The sequence below is a fragment of the Vanellus vanellus genome (genome assembly GCF_965231255.1).
Source record: "Vanellus vanellus genome assembly, chromosome: 1".
In the NCBI taxonomy this organism is placed as follows: domain Eukaryota; kingdom Metazoa; phylum Chordata; class Aves; order Charadriiformes; family Charadriidae; genus Vanellus; species Vanellus vanellus.
The window spans coordinates 4,952,494-4,978,244 of record NC_138905.1 but is presented as its reverse complement, the minus strand read 5'-3'; the positions used below and the strand labels follow the sequence as shown (position 1 = coordinate 4,978,244).

Sequence of the window (25,751 nt, the reverse complement as noted above, 5' to 3'; positions counted from 1 at the left end):
CTAATGACTGATGGGCTCGTTGGGCTGTGACCACTCACGTGGGAAAGTCATCTTTCTATGCCTCCAGCGTGCAGGCGCTGGAGCTAATCTTTTTTCGGAAATTGTTCTGTAGGTGCGTGGTTTGCCCTCGCAAGGGACACCTTTCTGAGCACACACGGGGTGGGGGGGGGGTTCCAGGCAGTCCAAAGGAAAGGTTGCCCCCCCTCCCACTGGGTCTGAGTTTGTTCTGGCTCCTTTGAAAATTCTGCCTTTGCTGTGCAAACGCCTTTGAATGACTTTACGCGCTGCGTTTTCTGTCTTTTTGCTGTAGCAGAGTGTTCTGAAACAGCTGGAGAAATGCCTTCGGAGCCTGTTCTCCCAGGAGGTGAGGTCCCATTTGTGGGACCAATTTTTCTGAAAATTTGAGCTGAAAATCACGCCCATTTTAAAGCTTGTTGTGAGGGAAATCAAATTTCTTCCTTACCTCGGCTTCTGCTGTGAGTCAGCAGAGGAAGAAAGTGGATTCTCTGCCCTGTGCTATCAGATTGGTGAGATTGGGATCTCTCCGTGGGTATAGCTCACCAGTCCCAACCTACCGCTGGGTTGGACACAAGTCATTTTATAAGAATAAAGCCCCAGATGCTTCGGTTTCCTGATTTTCCACAATGCTCACTATAAATTACAACAATTATACATTGGCATTTCCCCAGAACAGAATTCCATTTCCTGCTTCTGGGCTGTGGTCTTGGGTACCCCAGAAGCTCTCAAAGGTGTTATCAAAGTGTGTAAGGGGTAAGGTTAATCTGAAGAATCAACTTGAGATGTCTTCATATGACCTGGATGCCTGAGCTCCTGTTATACTTGGTAGATACCTGGTCAATGCAGCCAGTCAACTCCAGAAAACAATTCAGACCACCCCTAAGTTTGGTACCTGCATTTGCTCAGCATTGTTGTTCTACAGATCCCACTGACCAACTGGCTGCTGGATCTCCATTGACTTTGAGCTTGGACACTTGGGGTAGGTTCTGGTGACCTGAACTGGAAGACTTTCTAGCAGATGTGGCAGAAGACATGTCAGAGATCCAACCCTTTCAGAGGAGTAGCTGGAGACCAGGTGGGACACCCTGAGACAAATCAAACGGCACTGGACATACCCACTGAGGCATTTGAATCCATGTCCTGACCCACATCGAGATGCCTTCACTAGTGACACCTAGATTTAGGTGTGCTAATCTAGAACTGCATCTCCAGAAACTCATCAGACTAATTGTCCAGACTGTAGCCAGTCAATGGAGGTAGATAGGCAATGCAGAACAACCTGCTCAGAGCCAATATCACCCCCTCCCTCACCGCCTGCTCTGCATTGCTCTCCAGAAGGATTGCCTAGGCCAATTGGGGCTAGGAAAAAAACAAGAGAAACAAAACCAAACATCTTCCCTGGTTATAAACATGTGAAGGTTGTTTGCTGCTTATCACAGAATTATGCTTGGAGAAACCTTGTTAAAAGGCATCATTGCAAACACTGGCAGGGTTTGTAGATACGCTTCTTATGAAGCCAAATGGGAGTCAAGACCACTGGCTGTGAAGCCTGCATTGAGCTGGTGGAAGGAGAGGTAACACACCCAAATAAACCTTCCAAGCACATCCATTGGCACATACTAATTCTGCAGCAGCGGCATTACCCTTGACAGTTTGAGAAGACATTGTCACATGAGCTTTTATCCCTGATATTTCTGACTGCTTCCTTTTCAAACAGAAAATATTCTCCGTGGCCCTGTCTTGTTGGCATCTCTTCCAAAGCCACCCTTTGCCATGCCCTGTGCTTTGCACTCTTTGTTCATGATAATGTAATGAGCTGCCTTTTGTGGATCCTGGATAAATAGGATATTTCATGGACAGTAACGTAATCAATTAATACTAGACTGTGTGCATGATTTGTTTACTTAATCAGTAGTTTAAACCCAATGCTTTTCAGCAAGTAGTTCCTCTTGACAGGACGGGGCAACATCCTTTTGTTTGTAAGGAGGCAAATTAAAGGACATTGAGACAAACACTAAGAAGATTTGTCAGGGTAAAACATTCTGTCACTTTACAATATGAAATTGTAGATGTGAACAAGAAAACAGAAGTTGTTTGCATTGAGCAAAGAAAAATGTGACTCCCCCTGTGTAAAGAGATATTTCATTTAGATAAAAACTTTTCAGAGTACTATACCCCATTATTTTCTCAAAACACCATCCCAAAACATATTATTTTCTCTAAACACCATACAAATAAGATTTTACATTTATACATCACATTTATAATGTGAGGTGGTCAAAAAGCTGGGAGGGAGGAGAAATTTTGTGTAAAATGTCACAGCTGTTGGTAGCACAGCTTCCCCAGTGAAGACCCCCAAAACCCTGTCTAGTGACAGGGAAATACTAACTGCACCTACCCTGCATGTGTGGTTTGGTGTAAGGGGAGATCTCCGGCCTCCAGGCTAAGTCGTGTCCACCCAACTGATGGCTGTCCTCTTCCCAAGGCCACTGAAAGTGTTCACCTTTCATTGGCACTTGGCTACGGTCTCCTCTGGGATTCGTGTGGCATCTCTCTGGTCCTAAGAGTTAATTTTGAGTGCAAAATGCTCGGAAATACAGCCCACTGGAGTACCACTTTTATGGCTTATCCCTCCCATGGGATCCTGGCAGACTGTCTTGAGGGTACTTGAGGTTGAGTCTTGCTGGGACAGTGTTGGAGAACCGTGTAGGACAGAGGGAGTTAAATTTGTCAGGGAGGTAGATCTGCCTACAAAGGAAAATCCTTCAAGCAACCCCTGTACACACCCAGGTTTCATCTCACAGGGAACTGGTTGGTTCTCTCCAAAAAAAAAATCTGGGAGGGAATTAATATTTATGGTGTGTAGCTGGTCAATACCTATGGTGTAAGAGTGGCAGGAACAAGATGGAAAAGTAGTTTTTTTCATAGTACAGCTGAGTCTACGGAAAAGTAGGTCTTGTGAGAATGTCAGAAGCTGCTCCTGCCCTGCTCCTTGGCTTCGAGGCAGGATTTAGGAGACGGCCAGATGTGCACACCGGCCACCTGGAAAACAGCTGGACAATCAGCACTGTCCAGAGATCCTGTTGTCATTCCTGGCTTCCAGCTATCCCAGTTAACAAAATCAAAAGGGAAGGTGCAATACAGTTGAACTGCACAAAATATACGTCTTATTAAATGTCTCCAATTCTCTCTGACTACGTCCCGTTTTGTGTTTTAGGGTATCAGTGCCACCGTATAAACCAGAGTGGTTGACTCAGATGGCACGGCTGGGTGACTGCTGGCATCTTCTTCTGCTGGCACCGCGGGCTCTGGGTGAGGATGTCTGTACACAGCCAAAATCCAACTTTCTTTCCATAGTCCTTCCAAGGTCTATGGGTGGGTTATGGGAGAGCACAGCCTTCGCTGTGCTCAGTGAGGTCCAGGAAAACCCAAGTCACCTGTCACTGGGGGGCTACACGGGAAGGAATCCTACATTTGGGGGTGAAGAAGTATCTCTAACAGAGGTTGTCCAGGGTGTGAGGTTGGCATTCATTCCCTCCACAGGTATTTTGGGGCAACCAGGATGAGTGTTGTAGACTTGCACTCCCCTTTGGCTGCCTGACTCTAGATGTAGCAGCAGCTACAATTTTTTTTTTTCAAGCTTTGATTTTTTGGGTTTGGCTGCAACTTTGTGCCAAATGTAGGAGCTGAGTCTCTCTGCGTCATTTCAGAGTGAGTGCGAATTTCAAATAGACCAGATGCTGCCATAGGACCAAATCTTACTAAGGCTCTGTACAAGCCTGGGGGTGCTCGAACGTAACCAGACATGTTCTGGGCAGGCTTATTGAGAGTCCAAGAGTGGAGAAAAGGGTATGAATGTCATAATAAAAGTAGGGATTTTGAGGAACTGCCTTGAGCAAAGATGCTTGCCTGGAAGGTGAGATCCCGAGATCATTTTCCCAGCTGGTTACCGCCTTTTGTGTTTCTTAAAAATATTCCTACTTTCGTAAAACCTGTTATTTTCAAAAGAAAAATCAAAGAAGGATTCAAATTTTTAAATACCGCTATAGACCTGGCTTTTAATTCACTTAGATTTCAGTCTCCAACCTGTACAGTGATTCCTTTCTAAAGGCAAGATTTTGAGGGAAGCAAGGATTATTTCTGCCTTTGGGTCCAAGCAGCACCGGAGGAGAATCGGGCTCTTGCTGTGACTGTTTTTTACTGTATTTGCCATTGAAGCTAAATCTGTGAGGTCTGATTCCCCAACAGTCCCTAGAGAGCTCCAGGACACAATGAAAGGGAAGCACCAAACTGTGTGGGGACCTGCAATGGAGGCCACCCGTTCTGCTGTGTGTCCTCTAGCTTCGAATGAGAATGAGAAAACATTTCATTTAACAGGGATGTACTTTATTTTCTGTCAAAAAAAACATAAATAATCCACCTATAGGGGCTGAAATCTGATGTGGGTCATCATAACTGCCACCTTCCTCATCCTCACTGACCTCCCCAGCCCTGCACACCTCAGCGCGCTGCCCAGCAGCAAGCCTTCGCCAAGACTGAGGAAGAGGAAAAGCAGGAGAGCAGAAATCATGGAATCATAGAATGGTTTGGGTGGGAAAGGACCTTTAAAGGTCATCTAGTCCGACCCCCCTGCAACAAGCAGGGACATCTTCAACCAGATCAGATTGCTCAGAGCCCCGTCCAACCCGACCTGGAATGTTTCCAGGGATGGGCCATCTCCCACCTCTGTGGGCAACCTGGGCCAGTGTTTCACAACCCTCATTGTAAAAAATGTCTTCCTTATATCTAGTCCAAATCTTCCCTCTTTTCATTTAAAACCACTATCCCTTGTCCTACCGCAACAGGCCTTGCTAAAGATTTGTGCCCAAAATATAATTTTTATTTTTATTTTTTCCAAAGAAAAGAGTTTATTAGTGGACTCACCTCCACCTGCAAACTGAAGCGAAATCACCGTGCTGCAGCTGAGGATTATCTGTGCACGCAAGCTGGCCAGGAATATCAGCTTTTAAAATCTTCCTTTTCAAGAAGCTGTATTTTCAAGGCTCGTGGGTTATCAGAGCTGCAGGTAAGACCTATGAGCACATGATGTTTTTAAAAAAGATGTGGCTTTAGGAATACTTCCGAGATTTTGCATAAGCTCAGGAGGGAGTAGATCCTACATAGGCACATTTCTGGAGAGTAAAGAGGTACGGAACAGGAGAGGGATCACAGGATTTGCTTTGGAGTAAAAGGCTCACTGGGTTGGAAAGACTCAATTATAAGATACGGGCATTTTTCAGCAACGAGTTTTTCAAGCAGTTTATAAAGCTGGGGCACTATTCCTTTCCCCATTTCAGAGATGGGAAAACTGAGACACAGAGGCCATCACTTGTCAGAGGTCAGCCAGGGTTTGGTGTCAGTCTAGAGTAAAGCCAAGGTCACCTGTAGGGAGGAAACGAACTACCAAAGGGTTATGGTCTCAAATGAGATCAAAAAATCTATTTAATAAGAAAAAGCTCCATTTCCTTCTTTATTTATTAACCCACAGCCATGACTTGCTCAACAGAGTCCTCGCAAGAAAAGTATTTATACACCTTCCCTCCTGATCCCTGGACTGAGATACTCAGCTCCAAGCTCATTATGACCTTAAATATGTTACCTATTACCTTTAATGGCATATTGTAGACACATTCTTATTAAATGTGCTTAGCAACCTGGCGGTGAAGAAATAAAAGTATCAGCTTCTTCAAATTAAAATAAAAAATCAATTATGCTCTTCGGGGCAGATGGCGATTAAGCTGAATACACTGTACATTTACACTATTATGGAAGCTGGGGCCTTTATGTGCAATTAGTGGCATTTCATTCTTAATCTTCCTCCTTAATACAGAAGAAGCCCTTAAAAGAGTAAAAGCCATCCACAAACCCACTTCACAGTGGGCTTCAGAGAGATGCTTCCAAATGCAAAATTTTCACCTTTTTTTTTTTTTTTTTGTCAGTCAAAAAATTTACTTGTATGCCACTGTTATTTTGGTGGTACCGGTGAACGGGGGCTGGAAGGAAGGAGGAGAAGGTCGAGTGTATGATAGCGAGATTAGTTTTTGTTGCAGGGGGAAATGTTTGCCAGAGAAACTTGAGCCCAAAACATGTCGTGGATGGGCTTTCGGGCTGTCGTGGGAACGTGCCAGGGCATTTCTGCCCACAACTGACTAGGTCATAAATCCGATTCAGTACCAAAACTGTGGAAGTGTTTTGCCTGGCTTTCAAGTCCGCTGTGCAAGCAGGGCACATAGAGAGCCAGAACGACTCAATATTTTGCGTACTATGGTACAGAATTCACTCGACGTGCAGCAACTGCTCTGATCCCCCCATCACAGAATCATAGAAACATAGAATCATAGAATCACTGAAGTTGGAAGGGACCTTTAAAAACATCAAGTTCAACCATTAACCTACCCTGACAAAAACCACTTCTAAACCATGTCCCCAAGTACCACGTCTACCCTATTTTTAAACACCTCCAGGGATGGCGAATCCACCCCCTCCCTGGGCAGCCTGTTCCAATGTTTAATAACTCTTTCAGTGAAAAAATGCTTCCTAATATCCAATCTAAACCTGCCCTGACATAACTTGAACCCATTTCCTCTCGTCCTATCACTTGTCGCCAGGGAGAAGAGGTCAGTCCCCACCTCTCTACACCTCCTTTCAGGTAGTTGTAGAGGGTGATAAGATCTCCCCTCAGCCTCCTCTTCTCCAGGCTGAACAACCCCAGTTCCCTCAGTTGTTCCTCATAAGATTTGTCCTCCAGACCCCTCACCAGCTTTGTAGCCCTTCTCTGGACATGGTCTAACACCTCAATGTCCTTCTTGTAGTGAGGGGCCCAAAACTGAACGCAGTACTCGAGGTGGGGCCTCACCAGTGCCGAGTACAGAGGGACTATCACTGCCCCAGTCCTGCTGGCCACACTATTCCTGGTACAGGCCGGGATGCTGTTGGCCTTCTTGTTCAGGGTGCTGCAGCAATGACGAGAAATGCAGATGTGAGGCACAATTTACATTTTTTAGTAAGACATGAGCTCCTGGTCATCCTTGTTTTGGTTTTGGTCTTGTTCTGCCATTACAGTAAAAGGAAGGGAAATGGAGAAATGACTTGTTTAGCATCACAGAGTTGGGCAGAAACACCTCTGTAAGCGAAAGCTGTAATCACTGTGCTGTGTTGCCCCACAGCTGAGGTCTACATCTACGTCCATTACCTCAGTGCTCATCTCCTCCTGCCTCAGTTTCCCCAGCCTCCCTTCCCAACACCAGCTGGCAGAGGGTAAACAAACCAGGAGGTGTTTTCCTGCTGAGGAAAAGCCTGTCAATAATCAAAATAAATAAGGACGCTGTTAATAAATGGTAGAAATGAGCTAGTTTTTGATATGGGAGTTGATGTCTTCTGTAGTGCAGGCATGATCAATAAGGCTCATAGCTATGAGCCTCAGTATTGAACCTCAGCGCTGTGATTTATTGGATATAACACGTACTTCCTTTTCATTTACTGCTAAGGTGGAAGAGCTATTGTTTAGCACTGAGTCCACACTTTCTAGGTATTCTTCAGCTGCAGATGTGATGCACTGGCTCAGTTTTTCCATTTAAGGTTAAAACCAGTCATTGCCCCTCTCTTGGGTAGTCACAACCCTTACACAGCAATTTCTAGTCAACAGACAATAAAAATAAATACAATTTGGTAAGTAAGCTGCAATGAAGACTGGTTTTGCTTTGGGCTGTGGAGTTGATGCGTGGATCTCCAGGTGCGGTGTACACCCCAAGATGGGGTCTGCAGTGGGGCTACTGCTGGAGGCTGCGGGGATGTCTGGTCCTGAGACCTCCCATTTGAGAGGTGCTGATCTCTTTGCCACAGCGTCTCTTGAACTGCTGTAGCAGGGGTATGGGAAGGGAGCAGTTATATCATAGAATCATAGAATGGTTTAGGTTGGACGGGACCCTCAAGATCATCGAGTTCCAACCCCCTTCCATGGGCAGGGACACCTCCCACCAGACCAGGTTGCTCCAAGCCCCATCCAACCTGGCCTTGAACACCTCCAGGGATGGGGCAGCCACACCTGTGCCAGCGCCTCACCACCCTCAGAGTGAAAAAATTCTTCCTGATATCTAATCTAAATCTCCTCTCTTCCAGTTTGAAGCCATTCCCCCTCCTCCTATCACCTATTTCTCCCTCTGCGACCACCGCACGCAGGGCTGGTGTTGGGAAGGAAGAGGTGCAAAGCGACTTGAGACCATAACCCTGTGAGCGAGTGTGTGATGAATCCCAAGCCAGGAATCTCGCGGCTGCTCACAGCATTTAGGAAGCAAGACTTTTACTGTGAAGCGTAACGGAGGAGTTTAAATTTTGGATTAACTTCACTTATGCTAATCTCTTCTTTAGATCATGCCTTAGACACCTGCCTTCAAAGTGCCCGGCACTCGGCCATAAATCGGATGAAAAAAGGTGTCTGCAAAACGCAGCCTAAATGTGATATCCCTCTCCAGGAGATGGCACTGTGAAACTAGTCTTTCGGCATCCAAACACCAGCTTCAAGGGACCAATTTCTCTCAGAGTTAGGGCTGATGAATAAAAAGAAGACAGAGGTATAAGTAAGCGATAGCCCTGGCCCCAAGCCACAGCGCCAGCGTCAGTTCGCATGAAATAAGGGCCTTATGGTGTCTTTTCCTCTTGTAAAGATTAAGTATAAGGTGGGTTGAATGCTGTAAGACTTAGAAGCTGAAGGTTCGCTGCATGGAGGGGAGAAAACGCAGAGTAACTTCGCTGCGAACCCAGGAGCAATCCCACAAAGAGGAGGTGTCTATGGCAAAGGAAGAAGTAACAGGAGCTGCACTTGGCAACGGAGATGACCCCGGGTGATGTCCCACGGGTGTCCTCTCTGACACCAAGCTCCTGTCAGACAATCTCCCGGCTTCAGCTCGCTCAGGTTGGACACCTCTAACCATCCCCAAATAGTTCCCCGGTGTCGGCTGCACAGCCTTGCCCCTTCTTGCAGCGCAGTGCGACTTGATGGCAGCATCCCAAAGCAGGCAAATATCTCCCCAAAATGGAGCTCCCCCGGGTATAAACCTGGCTACTACCAAAAAACTTCTGCCCCATATGATAGTGTTTATCACAGATGAACCTCCAGAGCCTGAGTTTTGCCATTTTATCTATAGAAAGGTTGGCTTAGATCCTACCATTTGCATTACCTGCAAGACTAATGCCATTTACTCGTGTTCATGAACACGTCTAGAAACTACAAACCTCATCTCAGCACCGCGTTAAGCTTGTGGGATACTCTGAGTCCTTCAGGCACCAAATTGGGGCCAGAAATGGATACCCAAATGCACATCCACCTACAGTAATGTCCCTCAGGGCTTCTATTTTCCTGAGCCAGAAGAAAAGAGAAAAAATAGGAATCTTAATGCTACAACATTTGTGTGTGTGTTCATGCTTGTGTCTCTTTGTGTAGGGGATCTTTTTACATCTCCACCTCTCCTCCAAAAAGCAGAACCTGCTGAAGATGACAGCCTAGAAAATGGGAGAGGTTTTGTGTATTGATAATCTACCCCGGAGATCCGAAACTGCTGATATCTCATCTAAAGTAATGGGACTGGCTGAATTTTATTGGGTTGGACATGTTTCTCTTGTTCAGCTATGGAAAACGTGCAGTGTGAGCAGTTATATCATAGAATCATAGAATGGTTTAGGTTGGAAGGGACCTTAAAGATCATTGAGTTCCAACCCCTCTGCCATGGGCAGGGACACCTCCCACTAGACCAGGTTGCTCAAAGCCCCGTCCAACCTGGCCTTGAACACCTCCAGGGATGGGGCAGCCACAGCTTCTCTGGGCAACCTCTTCCAATGTCTCACCACCCTCACAGTGAAAAATTTCTTCCTAATATCTAATCTAAATCTCCCCTCTTCCAGTTTGAAGCCATCTCCCCTCATCCTATCACTACATGCCCCTGTAAAAAGTCCCTCCCCAGCTCTCCCGTAGGCCCCCTTTAAGTACTGGAAGGCCGCAATAAGGTCTCCCTGGAGCCTTCTCTTCTCCAGGCTGAACAACCCCAACTCTCTCAGCCTGTCCTTACAGCAGAGGTGCTCCAACCCTCGGATCATTCTCGTTGTCCTCCTCTGGACCCATTCCAACAGGTCTGTGTCTTTCCTATGTCGGGGCCTCCAAAGCTGGACACAACATCCTTGGGGGGTGGCCATCAGAGGCAAGGGCAGGCAGACAATCATCGTGACTTGGATGGTCAGGTAAATCTCATTTTTTATCACTGCTATTTGCGTAAGAGTGTTTTTGTTAAAAACGACGACAACAACAAAAAATTCCAGATGTGAAACTTCTACTCCCAAGTTTGGGTGTCACGTAGCTAACCCCAGATGTGGCATTAAAGAGCATGGATAACAGTGAAATGAATGGAGCCAAGTTGCTTTCGATGGGTTGAAGATCCATCCCTGCGAACACAGTGTCACTGCAACTAAGAGTGGAGCTGACCTCACTGTGGTTTTTTTTCACCAGGGATTAAATCCATTTTATATCTTGGGATACTATGCTGGGACAATGCCGTATTTCTCCAAGCACTTTCTTTTTTTTTCCCAGTGATGCTCCAAAAGGTAGTATTAGAATGAAATCTCTCAGCTATTACTGCCGTTCATGTCCACTAAACCAATTTGTATTCTCAGCTATGGGCAAGTTCCAAAGTCTCTGCTGCCAACCGGAGCCCTCACAGTCATCTTTAGATCAGCCCTGATATAAATCTACACCTTTTCATTCATATCTGAAAGTCTTAATGTAGCAGCCACTTAGAAAAAAAATCCAAAGGGAATCAGCCTTTATTATTTTTGTGGGTGTTTTTTTGGTTTTTTTTTTTTTTTTTTTTTTTTTTTTTTTTTTTATAATCCACCTCTTTGGCCACCTTCCACAGAGCTAATCTAGATTACAAACTCTTTGCACAAGGATAACGCTTTCTTCTACGTCTCTATGTACAGGGCCAAATGCACTGTCGGTGCTTCAGAAATAGTCTCTAAATAAAAATAAAAGAGGGGCGGGGGGGGGGGGAGGAACCAAGGCCGAGAGGGAAGAAGTTCCAGAGAGGTCAGTGGAACCAAAGCTCCTGCAAAGAGCACTTAAGTCTGAATGGAAATAAAGCACAAAGGCATCTGCTGTTAATGGAGAGGAGATGGAGAAACATCTGAAACTCTGCGAGAGACGTTGTGGCTGTGTCCCTAAGCTGGATGACAGTGGTGTCACCCGCCACCAGCTTTAGATGGAAATAGGCTGCAGCGAGAGATATCTCAGCGTAACCTGATTTAGAGCGGGTTAAAAGGAGCGAGAACGCAGACATGGTGTTTGCAGAGCATCTTCCTTTCAAAAGTATGTTGAAAATCTGAAATGTCACCATGCTGAAAATGTCAACCACTTCCACAATCATCTGGAGAAATGGGACTTGAACACTTTCCTGGCATCTGTTGGGTTTTTGGTCTTATTTTGAAGTTCTGACAGTGTTGCCGTGCTGTTTTGAAATCTCATTCAAGCCAAAGCCTGAAAAATCTGAACTGCTTGATTTGTATGTTTTACAGGAACTCTGCTGGAACAGGAGGGGCTGAACCCATCTCCATGACCTTTCAGAGATGGACCGTGAATGGCAAGAAAGCGGATTGTGGTGAAGAAGTGCATCATGGGCAATATTTGCTCTTTACTCCAGTCTTCAGTATTCAGGAAAAAAAAAATAAAAATCACACTTTTCTTTATCTCTATTGCATTCCTCACTTGTCCTCTTGCACAAAACCCCTGTGGTGTGCCAATGTGCCTACGAGAGGCTGGTGGAAAAGAAAGGGTATGGGGAGAGTGGAAGAGAAAGGGGGTGGGGAGGTTCAGCGGTGAAGAAGCGGCAAGAACTGGCGTGAAAGACGCTGGTGATTGCAATGGAACAGAGGAGAGCTGGGGTCACACGTGGGAAACCAGTGCCACCGCTCTGCTGTGTCCCTTGCAGCACTCCCCTCCTCCTGCGAGAAAGGGCGCTCGCAAGATCACCTGGAAACTTCAAACCTCGGCTCAGAATGACTGGAGAAAAGCAAGTGGAGACAAGCGGTCGCATCTGAGCCTGTGGGGTGAGATGCAAACTTGGCCACTTGTTGCGGGGGCAGACACACACCAGCGCTTGGGATGAATTTCACGGGTGGAAAGGACAAAGCCCAAACGATGCTCCTTCCCTCCGCTCTCCTCCAGACCTGTTGAATACGCGCGGGCTGTGCCAGCCCCCAATGCCTGAGGATGCTCCAAAAGCATCCACTTGCATCCTCAGCCCTGTGAGGGACGTGACCCTTGCTTGCCTGCAAGGAGAAGGGATTTGGGGCTCCGAAAATCCCCAGCGAGGAGCATTATGCAAAAGAAGGAGTGAAATTCCTGCAAAAATACACCCACAGCCCCGCTGCTGAGCAAACCCGGGTGAAGGGAAAGCTCCGGAGTCGGCCGGGCACCACCGGGCGGAGCATCCCGAATAACCCCGGCTGCAGGATGCAGGAGGGGGGGGGGGGGGCTTTATCCCCTGGGGATTTTTCTGGCACCCCCGGGAGCAGGAACAGTCGGAGCGGGGGGGGGGGGGAGGGGGGGGGGGGAGGATATGGGCAATGATGTCTGTTCAGCGTTTCCAGCCCTGCATGGGAGCTGATTTTCTCGAAAGGGAAAGGAAAAAAGAAGGAAAAAAGAAATAAAATCAGAAAATTCCCGCAGTATGGCTGTACGTGGAAACACCCCCACACCAGCACCGCTGCGCACACCGACGCTCAGCGCGATTCTGCCGTGAATCCCCCGCAGCCGCTAAATAAAGAAATAACAAAACAAAATAAATAAATCACAGAAAAAAAAAAAAGAAAAAGAAAAAGAAAAAAAAAAAGCACAAAAAATTCCAAGCAAACAACGAGCAAACCACACAAAGTTGCGCGGGTGCCGGCGCGGAGGGGTGCGCGCCAGTTGATTTTGTGTCTTGCCTTGTGCTTTCGCCTGCTTTTTCTTGTTTTATATATATATAAAATTTATTTTCTGCAAGAGGGAATGAACAGGTAGCGCCGGAGCCTGGCGAGGCGGAGGGGACGGGCAGCGCATTTTTGTCCTTTCCCTTCTTTCCCCCTCTCCCTCCCTCGCCAAGTTTCTTCGCGACGCGAAATGAGGGGAAAAAAAACGAAATAAAAGGTTGCGGGGAGCGGTGCGGGGGTGTGTGTGTGTGTAGTGAAGATGGGGAGACAGAGCTCCCGCTTTGCTGGCGGTATAAAACCCGCTTATTCTGGTTATTTTAGCGCATTTAACGCGCGGGCGGCGGGAGCCGTGTTACCGCTGCGCGCTGCCCCGCACCGCGGAATCTCTTCCACGACGGAATTTCAATCCTGTCCCGCTTATTTAGTCCGTTTCCCCGGTTCGGGGGCGCGGAGGAGGTACCGCGGGTGCGCAGCTCGGCGGAGCCGGGGCGGTGGTGGTTGGGATGTGTATGTGATTTTTTTTTTTCTTCTTTTTTTTTTTTTTTTTTTTGAAACTGCTGAAAAAGGTCACTGAAGGAGTTGGCTGCTAAATCAGAGAGAAAAAAAAAAAAAAAAGCCCTAAAAAGAGCGGCAGGCATGCGCACTGCGCGGATGCCATATTGGAATGAGTCTGCCGCGAGTGCGGGAGGAGGGACGGGTCGGCTCCGCACCGCGCAGCGCCGCGCACCGCGGGGGGTTCGCCGCTGAGGCGCGGGAAAAGAAAAAAAAAAAAAAAAAAGGACAAAACACCCCCCCAAAAAAGCCAAACTTGCCTAAGGTAAGGTACCGCGCCGGGTAGCCTCCCCCCAAAATCTTCCCCCGGCTGGCGTTTGCCTTTATTTTATTTATTGGGTTTTGCACCGTTTGGGTGGAGAGAGTCGTTTTTCCCCTTCCGAGAGATAGTAAAAATATTAAAAAAAAAAATTTTTTTTTTTTTTAAGCGGAGGAAGCTGGGTGTGGATTTTTTATTTATTTATTTATTTTTAATCTCTCTCCCTCCCACCCCCCCCCCACCCCCCCCTCATTCCAAAGGGGAAAAACGCGGTGGAGTTGTTGGGAAGTGTTTGCGTGCGGGGAGCGGGGAAGCTCGGGCAGGTCCCGGTACCTGCGCTCCGCTTCGTGGGCGCTTCGTGGGCGCTTCGTGGGCGCTTCGTGGGCAGGGCACGCCGGAGTTCCCACGGGCAGGGTGCGCGGTGCCCGGGCAATTTATTGCAGGATCGCGTTTGAGATGCTCTCATCGCTCTCGCTTTCTTTTTTCCTCCTTTTTTTTTTAAAAAAAAAAAAAAAAAAGTAGTATCTATCGGTTTGATGCTTTCCTGATAAACGCTTCTGCGAGCTCCTTTCAGATTTACTGATGCACATCTCGGAAAGAGTTATTTTTGGGGTGTGCGGGTGGGTTTCATCTGAATTTGTAGGGTAGAGTGTGTGTGGGGGGAAGCTGCTACAAAAGGCGGGGGGGGGGGCGAGAAAAGAAAAGAAAAGAAAAGAAAAGAAAAGAAAAGAAAAGAAAAGAAAAGAAAAGAAAAGAAAAGAAAAGAAAAAGCAATCAGCTGTGCCAAAATGTGCAGCCCTGATCTATACACATTTTCCCGTAGCGCTCCCGAACTGCGGTAAATGAATATTTATAAAGCTTGTCAGTTCAACATGGCGGGTTAAGGTGTCTTTAAAAACTGAAAATAAACATTTTGAGAGGAAAAAAAAAAAGGGGGGGCGGGGGGGGGGGGGGAAACCGAGGTGGCACACGTCGGGTTCAGCTCTCTTTTGTTGCTCGGAGAAGTGCGCTGGTGAATTAAATGCGCAGGGCAAGGGATGGGATACGTCCCGTCCCGTCCCCCCCCCCCCTCCACCACCACCCCCTGCAGGACTCACTGGTGGGAAAAGTGTGGGGCGTTTGTGTCTGCTGGGGAGAAACCATGAGAAGGGGCATGTGGACTTCGGAGCCCGGCCGATTTGCTTTTGAATGCCAAAATTACAGACATGCCACGAGAGGGGGAAAAAAAAAAAAAAAAAAAAAAAAAGCCGAGAGACCCAGCGGTGATTTATTTTGCATTAACAGTAGACATGTCGTGGGATGAAATGTCCTGTTGGAGCTGTCAAGCCTTCCCCGCTCGCCTCGGCGCGGTCAACCGGGGATGTGGGTTGGTTGCTTGCTTTTTTTATTTTTTTCCCCTGTTGTTTAGCAAAAAAGCTCTGAAATTGCTACACACGGAAATTTGGGCTGCTAAACAAGTGACTTTACCAGGGCACGCTGCAACCGGGAGTCTCTTTTGCAGAGGGACCCTAAAAAACCCACGGCGACGACGGAGGTGAATCGCACCTTTGGCAAAGAGAGTTTGCGAGGAGGCTGCGGGAAGTTTTTTGTGCCCTTCCCAGCTGCTTTTTTTTTGCAAAATGTATTTTCCAGGGTTGTGGAGGAGTGGGAGAAGCCCTCGGAGGCGGGAGAAACTTCCTTCTTCCCGTGCAGCCAGCGCTTCGTTGCTGCTGTTCTGGGATCGTTTCGCTGTGGTTGCAAGATGTTAACTTGGGAGCATCTGCGTTTTGCAACCGTGGGAGGCGATGGGAAGCTCCAGCATCGCAAACTCTCAGTTCCCCGGGTGGGGATAGAGGAGCCGGGGAGCATCCTGGAGGGGAAAAGGGTGGGGGGGAAAGAGAGCTGATCTGCTTTGCCCATTTCCTTGCGCCTCTTGGAGATGCTCTCCAGAAACCCACCGTGATTTTATTTACCAGGAGCGGTTGGAGATGCTGTTTGCGCACCTTGTGACACAGGTTGAGGTTTCCCCTTGCAAAAGGGTTCTGCTCCACCTTCCCACCCCATTCCCCCCCCTCTCCAGCCCCTGCCAGGACCAAACTTTGCTGCTCAGGGAACCAGTAAACTTCTATTGTGGGATATGGTGGTGGGGAACGGGGGCAGAAGAGAAGACCTGGGGAGGAGGATTGTGGTCTCTTAGCGAAATTGCAGGAAACAGCATTAATTATAAGCAGAGGAGCTTGGAAGGCGGCTGTCAAACAATGGTGGGACTTAGGTGGCGAAATCCAAGAGCTGCAGCAGAGTGGTGTCAACCTGGGGGGGTCTTCTGTGGGGTGAGAAGGGATGTGGCCATTGCAAAATGGGAAGCTGTCTCTCCCCTTCGCCCTCCCGCCCCATATCTCTGCATTGCCCAGTTTGCCGCCGCTGGTTTTTAAAATCACTTTGTGCCCCCGGTGCTCCCGGGAGGGAAACGTGGTGGCAGAGAGACCTGGAGTCTGAGCGGAGAAGCGGCTTCGGCTGGTCGCGTGCTGGGGACGTGGGGATGGAGGGGGGCTGCAAAGGTCTCTGCAGACCCCTCTGCCCCCGGGCTCTCATCCCTCTTCCCTCCCTTCACCTTTTTTTTTTTTTTTTTCTTTTTTCCCCCTCCTTTGCCTTGGAAGGGATCTGCTTAAAAATGGGAAAAGCAACCAAAAACGGGGAAAGCCTAAAATGGCTCTTTCCTCACCAACTGCGCTTTCTGGTGGGAACACCTCGCCTTGCGTCAGCGCTGCCCGTTTCAGGCTCTGCAACCGACCCCCCACCCAAGATGGGGTGATACCCCCCCACCCCCCATCCCCCCTCTACTCCCCCTCCCCTTGGCTCTTTGCCAGCCAGGGGACACCCACCTCAGCCAAAGGGGTTGTATTTATGGGACCGCTTTGCTCTTCCCCCACCCCCCCATCTTTGCTCCTGTATCCCTCAGAGGGAGGACGGAGCCCCCACACACCCCTCCTGTAGCGCCAGTGAGGTCGCGTTGGGGTTCGCTTGGGTGACACCCAGCAAACCTTCTCCGAGGACTTTTTGCCCGCGGTGGCAGGATTAATGCAATTTGCTTTTCCTCCCAAAAAGCCTCGAGGTACAAACAAATCTGATTTCCTTTGCTGGGGGCGAAGGGGGGGCAGGCGAGGCAGGTTTTCTCCCCGGGGTTGGGAGTGTTGTCTGGGTGAGCAGGGATGCAAGTGGCTTTTTTTTTTTATCCTCCTTTTTTTTTTTTTTTTTCCTCCCCAACAGATTATTTACGGAAGGGAAGAAAATATTCTCACAAGTCTAATAACTTCAGTGCTTATAAAGGATTAGGTCCTAATAACTCCTCTGATAAGATGGAGGCTTGGTGTAATCTGTTACTAAGTGAAAATCTGAAAGCCATTTAAATAGATACGGCAAAGAGCTACAGAGAGTGTAATACATTGTAAACAAGAAGGAGATACCTTTTTACCGATTTAAGGGGTACGCGGGGTAGTGGGACCGTAGATACGTTATAAGCTAGACAGTATAATTTAATTTATATACTTACGTATTGAGAAAACATTTGCAAATATTCAACAGATGTTATAAGGACGTTGCAGAGGTGGAGCGTGTGTTTCGCACAGATGTAAGAACATCTGTAGAAGGCAGTGTATAGTTATATAGCTGTGATTGTGAGTGATAATTGACTGGCTGGACAGACAGTTGATGCCTTAATGAAGCATTCATTAAAACTTTATGGTAGTGTTACTAGAAATAGAATAAGCACCGCAACCGTCAACTCTTTAGACTGGGGATGCTTTCCCCCCACCACCCTTGGCTCATGCTGAGTGTGTTGCTGGCCCATGAAATACATATATGTATTTCGAGTCACTGTTTCTGGCCTTTCACGGCCATGGGGACGCTGGCCTGATCTAATGAGAGCATCGGCGAGGGGACGTGGCACTGCCTTGCTGAAGGATGGGACATGGTAGAGAAGGTGCTGACTTGTTTCTTTAAGGACTTCTTCTTGCTAAATTCACGTTGGTGTGGAGTGAAGGGAGGTATAGAGAGTGTCTGAGGAGGTTTTCAAGGTGGTGGTGGCTGAAGGAGGTGGCTGGTCCCTGGCTGCGTCCAAGTGACAAAGGAGTTGTGGAAGGCTCCAAATCCTGGGACCGGTAGCCAAAACTTGAAGCAGAGGAGCCAGAGGCGAGTTTCTGAAGGTGCACAGAGAAAATTAACGTGGTGACCACAGGGACCACATGTTAGGTGACCTGAAGGCAATAGAGGTGTCAGAGGTCTTTTATTACTAGTGAATATTGACACATACAGAGTACATCAGCTGAGGCAACGGGGTCCTCAGTGCTGAAAATGAAGTGCTGTCGCTGTTGTTGATAGCGATGCTGTTGGGAAATACTGAGTTTGTGATATCATTGTAATGTGCTGGTCCCCAGGAGCAGGTTTTTTTTAGGATTAGAGTACCCGATGGTACCTTACCAATATATAAATCTCATTATTTGAAACTGTCGATCTTAGCACAACAGTGCTAAGTTGAAACAGTGATGAAACCAGTGAACACCTTCAAAACACCTTCCAAGAAACGGTTTAATATTGTTTTTTTCTTGTCTCTTCTTTAACAGGATATATTTAATGCATCCAGGAAAGCTATTGCTTTCCACCCAAAAGTCCTGGCAACGGACCTTAAGGGTCCTTAGACTTTTAGCATCCTCAGCCCATGGTTGTCTTCTTGTCTGATCTCCTACACCGCAGGGGCAAGAATAACATCACCTCCTGGATTTTAGTGGAGGGAATAAATCTTCCTTGCCAAGCAAATAAATGAAAAACTTTCTAATAGTTTATATTCAAACTGGGTGTCAGGACTTTACTCTGAGAGTGGTGAGACACTGGCCCAGGTTGCTCAGAGAAGCTGTGGCTGCCCCATCCCTGGAGGTGTTCAAGGCCAGGCTGGATGGGGCTTGGAGGAACACGGACTGGTGGGAGGTGTCTCTGCCCATGGCAGGGAGGTTGGAACTAGATGATCTTCAAGGTCTTTTCCAAACTAAACCATTCTATGTTTTATGATTCTATGAAATGCATCCTATGGGTTTTCTACCAGAAGATTTCTCTTTATTTTCTGTGTCTCAGGTATCATTCCTACAGTGATTGAAAATGTTTGGGTTGCAAAACAGGGGAATGCAGAAATATGAGCAAAGATGTTGTCACTGACATTTAAAAAACTCCTGAAAAAGTTTATTTTGAGATTGGCCTTTTGCAAGACCTAAACAAAGCATTCTTGAGAGGGCTGGTTTGGAAAATGTGTTCACAGTTACTCCATTTTTATGAATCAGAAGCATTTGCTCTAAAATTAAATAGTAATAAAAAGAAAGAAAAAAAAAAACCCAAGCAGTTCTTGACGGCTGACCGAGAGATCATTTCTGAGTAGGTCTAAGGCTTAAAAAAAGGTACGTGCAGAATCCTTGCTATTTTTACCCTCACTCGTGATTCTTACTTTCATGAATAATAGTGCTGACATCACTGGGTGGCTTGTGCGAGGGAGTCCTGTTTTCTTGGGTAAAGTCATAGAATCATAGAACGGTTTGGGTTGGAAAGGACCTTGAAGATCATCGATCTCCAACCCCCCTGCCATAGGCAGGGACACCTCCCACCAGCCCAGGTTGCTCCAAGCCCCATCCAGCCTGGCCTTGAACACCTCCAGGGATGGGGCAGCCACAATTTCTCTGGACAACCTGTTCCAGTGTCTCACCACTCTCAGAGTAAAGTCCTGACACCCGGTTTGAATATAAATTATTAGAAAGTTTTTCATTTATTTGCTTGGCAAGGAAGATTTATTCCCTCCACTAAAATCCAGGAGGTGATGTTATTCTTGCCCCTGCGGTGTAGGAGATCAGACAAGAAGACAACCATGGGCTGAGGATGCTAAAAGTCTAAGGAGCCTTAAGGTCCATTGCCAGGACTTTTGGGTGGAAAGCAGTAGCTTTCCTGGATGCATTAAAAATATCCTGTTAAAGAAGGGACAAGGAAAAAAACAAACAAACTGTTTCTTGGATGGTGTTTTGAGCCAAGTCCAGGGTGGGGGCTCAGGGCAGGTGTAAGACCAGGCTCCATGATGCACCGCTGTATGAGTGATGGTGGGGCACTGCACCTGGATGTCCTGGAGCAGCTCATGTGTTCACCGTGGCATCTCTTAGAGGTCACTTGTGGAATGAAAGAGAATCCAATTTGTCATTTTTTAGAGAAATGGGGTGGAATTAGCATCGTAAATGTGATTTGCAGGATTGTGAGTTAAAACGTCTTCTGGAATTTGGTTCTGGATAGACCTTGGCAGGGGCCTGTTGGCTGCCCTCACATGCCCTTGGCGAAGGGAATAGTCCTCTTCTTCCTGCTGTTGTACCGAGGGGTGGCAGGAGATGGCTGTGAGGGCTAGATTTTTTTTCTCTGGCAGATCCTGCCGGTCGGTGAAGCTGCTTCTGGATGTAAAGTGCTGAGAGGGATATAAGTGTGTGTAGGACTAAGCCCAAATGCTGATCAGCTGTGCTGTTTAAATGAACCAAACAGTGCCAAGACTTAAAATGTCATTTTTCCTAAAAAGTGTTGGAATCGGATGGCAGATGTTTCCTGGATTCCAGTTTGCTTTTTTTTTTTTTTTTTGAAAACATCTCTGACTGCTGCAAAGCACCGCACCGTAGAAGGCAGAACTGATTGACCGGGCAATGGGAGTTTTGGCTGATGAGGGACTTCTGGATTGTGCCCTAAATTACGTCCATGAAAACAGTGTTTTGTGTTTCCTGCTGGGTGACTTCTATCGCTTGGCTGATTGGTCCTGTTCAGGGTGCCTGAATGATTTTTTTTTTTTTTTTTTGATCCACGTGGCGGTGTTTGATGATAAGCATCAGATGAGATGTTTCAGGATGATAAGCAGCTGTGCATGTCCAGGCTGCCCATCTCAAAGGCTTCCTTGTTTCAGCTCTGTTTCAGACACGGAGGCAGGAGAAGACAGGGCATTGCAGATGGTTGATGTTGCTGCTGTGCTTCTTCCTTGCAATTTTTTTTGCCTGTTGTAAAAGGCATTGGGAATGTTGATTCAGTCTTCTTCATGGCCCTGATTCAGCTGAGAGCTTTAGAAGATGCCTAATCTTAAATATGATGTACTCCCAAAGTAGTTGGTGTATGTTTGGTCCTTAGCATGGGTAGGAGCCCTTAGCAAGGGCTATGAAGATGATGAAGGGACTGGAGCATCTCTCTGATGAGGAAAGGCTGAGAGCCCTGGGGCTGTTTAGCCTGGAGAAGAGAAGACTGAGCGGGCATCTCATCAATGCTGATCAATATCTAAAGGGCGGGTGTCAAGAGGATGGGGTCGGACTCTTTTTCAGTGGTGCCTGGTGACAGGACAAGGGGCACTGGGCACAAACCAAAACACCAGAAGTTCCATCTCAAGATGCGGGGAAACTTCTTTCCTGTGAGGGTGGCAGAGCACTGGCACAGGAGAGGTGGTGGAATCTCCCACTCTGGAGACATTCCAAACCTGCCTGGACGCCGTCCTGTGCAACTGCTGTAGGTGCCCCTGCTCTGGTAGGGGGGTTGGACTGGGTGATCTCCAGAGGTCCCTTCCAACCGTGACCAGTCTGTGATTCTGTGAAGTGCTTTACCACAGTGGGGCTACATCGTGGACATCAGCTGTTGAATCATGAAGAAGGTGACAGCCACCTAGTAGGTGACAGAACAGCTGGAAGCGAGAAGGATTCGTGCATGGTGACCCCCATCTCCCTGGCCTGGCGCCTTGGGCTGATATTTATACCTATAGAAAGAGGATGTAAAATATCAGTGCTGTGACAGGAGGGGGATTTTACGGCTGCTTGGAATGAGCATCAGTAATGCAAACGCGGGGCAGGAGAGAGGCACCCGCACACCGTGCCTGGCTCTTCGGGGCGGTTTGGGGCCGGATCCTGCTGTCGGCATCCGAATAGGAGAGGGTCCCCCCACCAGCCGACGTGGGCGCTGAGGACAGGATTGTGCCATGCACACGTGCCGCGTGGGATGCTGAAGGCGTCCAGGGTTAGCAGGGGCGATGACAGGGGTACAGGTGTGGCAGCGATGCCTTATAACCCTTGGTTATAGAGCATCCAGCTCACTTTGGAGAAAGGAAATTTAGTGAAAAAGTGCTTTTAATTTTAGAGGTTTGATCTAGTCCTCAGCGAAGTCTGTGGCAGGCTTTTGCTTGACGTCCAGCTCAGGGTCCTTATGCTGTATTTACACATAGGGCAGCTAAAAGTGGAATGTGCACCTAAGTCAGACATCTGTGTGCCTGCCTGTCATCTGTCTCTTTTATTTATTTATTTATTTATTTATTTTGCCTAATACTGCAGGGCTTCTACACTGTAAACAAGTTAGTTTCTCTAATTAGGTTTATTTTACTTTCTCTTGCCTTATCTTACTGCTATTTATCTCTGTGCGTATCCTGGACTCGGTGGTGTGCCAGGTAGGGGGGGATGAGAAAATTGCTTAGTGAAACAGGTTTGTCTCTGTCGGCACAAAAACGTGAGGCATTAGGCACCAGTGCTAGAAGAGAGGAGAGCAAAGACCTGCTGAGTTACGGAGGGCTGTCATCACCTCGCGTAATCCCTTCTCCACCACGTGTCTTCAGAGAAGTTTCATTCCTGTCCTTCTGCCCCTTCAGGATGGACAGTCAGGACCCTCCCTGCTCTGATGGTCCTTCTAATTTCCCCTTCTTGCGTGTTTTCCCTCCGGGTTTAGTCATTTATTTTCTGTGCTGCTGCACAAACGATACTGATGCTTGCCCTCAAGAGCAGAAAGATCAGCTCTGTTGAGTGGCTGGGGCAGGAGGGCTGGAAGGGACCTCCATAGCTTGTAGAGGCCATCTCCTACCCCAGGACAGGATTAACTGTACCAAGATCTGTCTCTGGACAGATCAGCGTCCTAACCCCTATAAAAACTGAGGCTCTGTGCCCTTCCTGCAGTCTATTCCACTTCTTCACCGGATTCCTCATGTTAGCTATTTTCTTTCTCTTGCCCAAATCAAGTCCCCCCTCCCGCAGTTTAAACCCAAGCCTTCCTCTTCGATCCACTAAGAACATGGAAAACAGATTATACTCTTTCTCCATTCAGCTGTTTTTTACGTATTTGAATATTGTGAACATTCCTCATTCGCCAGATTAGATGGGATTTGTTTCTTCCACCCCAGAGTACGTCTGAACCAACACGACGCTGTTCAAAGCAGTAATTTGCCCCTAATAAAATCCTGTTGGGCGTTCAATATGAAAGAGAAATTGTCGCTTGATATAAGTGAAAACATTTGGCGAGGGAAGCTCTCAAATAAATAATTAAAAAAAAAACCAAAAAAAACAGACGACAGGAATTTGAAGAAGTGATCCTTAAAAGGTTTCCAACTGGTACTTTGTCTGAGAAGAGAGACAGGCTCTTTCTCTAGGAGGTGAAAGCTGTTCCTTGATGTGTTCAATAGCCCTTCCAAATGAGCCTCCGTTTGCATTGTGCGGATGCTCGGGGGGTGTAAATATTGTGGCAGGCTGCCACTAGCAGTCCTGCGTCAAGTATGGTTTTATTTAGGGACCTCTGCCTGGAGGAGCAGACTTTCTTCTCAGCCACAGCGTTAGTCCGGTGCATCCTCCTGTTAAATGCAATGGAGTGATTTGCAGCGTTGCCCGTGAACTGGCTTTTTGGGGAGCTGGAGACTGCATTTGTTGCCTTGCATTGCCCGCGTGCTCTTGGAGGTGGTCTCTGAGCATTGAAAAAGGTCACCGGCATTGCTTAAAGCAAGGGGTGGATATCCAGACTTTTAGACTCAGAAGGGAACACTGTTGACTTGACTTGAGCTGTAAAAATCAAGAGGTTGTGCGTGTAGTGATTTGCAGCGTGACCATTTGGAAGGCTGATTTCAGTGTTTACTGGGGCTGGGATCCATTGGGATATGGGTATCTCCAGGTTAGCAGACAATGGAAGCAACCAGAAGGCCTGCAGGAGTGCAGGGTTGAGTCAGACCCTCCCGATGAAGGGCAGAGTCCTAAAGTGGAAAGGAGATGCCGTGGAGAAGAATGCTTGAGGGTGGGTGGGTTATCAACTTGGTATTTTTTTCCCTGACTCTTGGGTGATGCCTGGTCTTGTATCTCCCGAGGAGGGATATTGTCATTCAAGATCAGTCCTGTGGTGGCCAACTCGCATGTACCCTACACCTAGTCCCAGGGGTCTGAGTCCCCCTTCACCGTGCTCCACATCCATGGGGCCAGTGTCGCGTGGCATCTGAGCATCTCACTTCTTCGGTTTGGTTGCTGGCAAACTTGAATGTCTTAAATCTAAAATCTTAGCAGCTGCTCTGCCAGGACAGGCAGCTCCTGAGGGTTGTTCATCTCATCCAAATTTTGTGTGTCCAGTTTAGACCACACAAATTGCCCTTTGGAGATGCTTTCTCTCAGCTGCAAGTGATTGACTAGGCGAGGCAAATCCCACCTGAGGTGAGTAGGATTGGTGGGTGTCATTTCTTGCAGTGCTGTTTCAAGAGGATGTGCTGGAAAATCCCAAAGTGAAGTCAACATTGGAGTCAGGGCCTGATCCAGTATCACTTGCGTCCTACCTAGGCTGTTGCTCCATCTGCTCAGGTCTAGGTGCCCTCATTTTACCTGATGTAAAGCCATTTGGCCAGGTGGGGGACATTAGTGGGGACATAAAAAAATGATGTGTTCTGGAAGTAAGATGGAAGAGGAGGCAGCTGGAGTGACTGTCTCAGCTCCAGGATTGGGTTGAGGCAGGGCAGGTCTTGGAGTCCTGAGTCCTCCCTGCTTCCTGAGAGTCTCAGCACCGATTGCTGCAGTTTCCTAATTGTTCAGGCAGGTGGATCTTGTCTCATTTTTTCAAAATAATTTCCGTGATCACTTTACAGTGTCTTTTTCACTCATGGTCATGCAAAAGGCTTGGAGATGGTAAGGGCTGCATGAAATTGCACATGGTGGCACCTGGCTTTGAGGGAACTGAGTGAAATCAGCAGATGAGTTCACCAGGAGAGTCTGCTGGGGCTATCCCGTGTTCAGCTTCCCATCAACTTGGCTGGAAAGAGAAATGTGGATTCCTGATATCCCAACATAGCTAGGGCCGAGCTGTGGAAATGCAGTGGGCCCTGGAGCTGCCCATGGACCCACCCTCCCACCGGCCACACCCCTGGTAGGGGCTCTTCACCAAGGACACAGGGTCATGCTGGCATCCCTTAGCGCAGCCCTGCTGTGCTCATCAAGTGGCTCCTTACTGAGAGGTGGGACCATCTCCAGTCAGTGAATGTTACTGGATATTGGAGGCTGGGGCCAGATCTTTGGGAAAACAGTGGGATTTGCACTTCTCCCCCATTCAGGACTCGGCGGTGCATTGGCACAACTGATGCGCTCTCCAGGCAGAAGGTTTCAAGGCTGTGAGATCTTTTTTGCATCCTCTGTTCCAGTAGCCCACCTTCTTTACGTCAGTCCCAATTAACCAAGTAGGTATTGGAGGGAGAATTTAAGTTTTTCAGGGCTAACTCAGAGAGAGCCATAGGGTGTTGGATTTGTGTGTGTGTGGGTAGGGGACCTCTCCCTCCAGGGGCTTACTCCAAAGGAAGGAAAGACCAGGTGGAGTCGACAGGAGATGAGGAATATAAAATAGTGCGAGGAAGCCAACGCCAGCACTTAGACAAAGAGCCAGTATTGATAGAGATGACAAGGCAGCGCGTTTGAGATAATTGTGGGGCTGAGACTGACAGCCGTGGGAAGAAGGAAATAAAAGATTATTATATATATATTTTTTTTTTAATATTGGCTGTTTTTTTTTTTTTTTTTTTTTTTTTTTTTCCTGCCTGTGAATTAAGAGTCTGGATCTGACTTAAATACCAGGGGGATGGGAGCTGCGTGGGGGAAGAATCGGATCGGTTTGAACCACCACTGTGCAGAAACAATGGACA

At 47.6% G+C, this 25,751-nt stretch overlaps 1 protein-coding gene across 1 annotated transcript in view; it reads left to right on the top strand.

Moving 5' to 3' along the window:
- Positions 1–13,688: 13,688 nt before the first annotated feature.
- Positions 13,689–25,751, top strand: part of SFMBT2 (Scm like with four mbt domains 2) — a gene marked incomplete at its 3' end in the record, with an annotated part of 123,352 nt that continues 111,289 nt past the window's right edge. Inside the window, exon 1 of the mRNA XM_082490200.1 lies at positions 13,689–13,825. The remainder of the gene's footprint in view (positions 13,826–25,751) is intronic.